General features: G+C 30.5%; 1 non-coding gene across 1 annotated transcript; it reads left to right on the top strand.

The window, feature by feature from the left end:
- The first annotated feature begins 473 nt into the window (after nucleotides 1–473).
- On the top strand, nucleotides 474–594 carry LOC136312388 (small nucleolar RNA SNORA28). The gene has a single exon (XR_010726980.1). It is a non-coding gene; the product is annotated as a small nucleolar RNA SNORA28 (small nucleolar RNA).
- The last annotated feature ends 267 nt before the right edge of the window (nucleotides 595–861 follow it).

Below are 861 nucleotides of genomic sequence, written 5' to 3' on the forward strand. Positions count from 1 at the left end.
TTCTGATTTCACCTGTTTTTGAAATGTATATAATAATTCATTATATATATTTTTTGTGCCTGTTTTTCTTCATTATTCATTATAAGATGTAGACTTTTGGTTCAAAATTCTCATTGCTGTATAGTATTTCATTATATTAGTATACCATAATTTCTTTTTTTTAATGTTTATTTTATTGATCAGGGGTTGAACCAGTATCTTCTGCGCTTTGGGAGGATGTTCTAACCAACCAAGCTATCCAGCCAGGGCCAGAATTCCTTTATTCACTCTTCTGTTGATAGAATTTTAGGGTATCTTGGTTGTTGCAAATAATGTTCCTATAAATATTCATGTATTTGTCTTTGGTAAATATAGTACTTTAGAAAATAATAAATAAAGCATTTAGAAGATAATTAAAAAAAACTATAACCTTGGATTATGCAGAAATGTCTTAGTTTCAATATCAAAAGCATAACCCAGAAAAAAAAATTAATAAACCTAACTTCATCAAAAAAAAAAAAAGTTTCACAATTTGAGCTTGCTATACTAACAAAGTCTAACCTATTCGGGTACTCTCTCCTCCATGAGACAAACCCTTATATAGACTTAGACAATGTTAAAAAAATTTTTTTAAAAAATAAATAAAAATTAAAAAAAATTTAAAAAAAATTTACGTGACTCAGTTTTCACCTGGATGGGCAGAGAAGGTAGAATTCTGGCCCCCGTGAACTTTGCCCCCTGGTCTTACTCTCATGAGCACATTATGTTACAGGGCAAAGGGACTTTGTAGATGTAACAAAGGTTACAAATCAGCTAACTTGGAAATATTAGCCAGTTGGCCCAATGTAATCACACAAGCCCTGAAAAACAGTGATCTTTTCT

The sequence above is a fragment of the Saccopteryx bilineata genome, chromosome 8 (genome assembly GCF_036850765.1).
Source record: "Saccopteryx bilineata isolate mSacBil1 chromosome 8, mSacBil1_pri_phased_curated, whole genome shotgun sequence".
NCBI classification, from domain to species: domain Eukaryota; kingdom Metazoa; phylum Chordata; class Mammalia; order Chiroptera; family Emballonuridae; genus Saccopteryx; species Saccopteryx bilineata.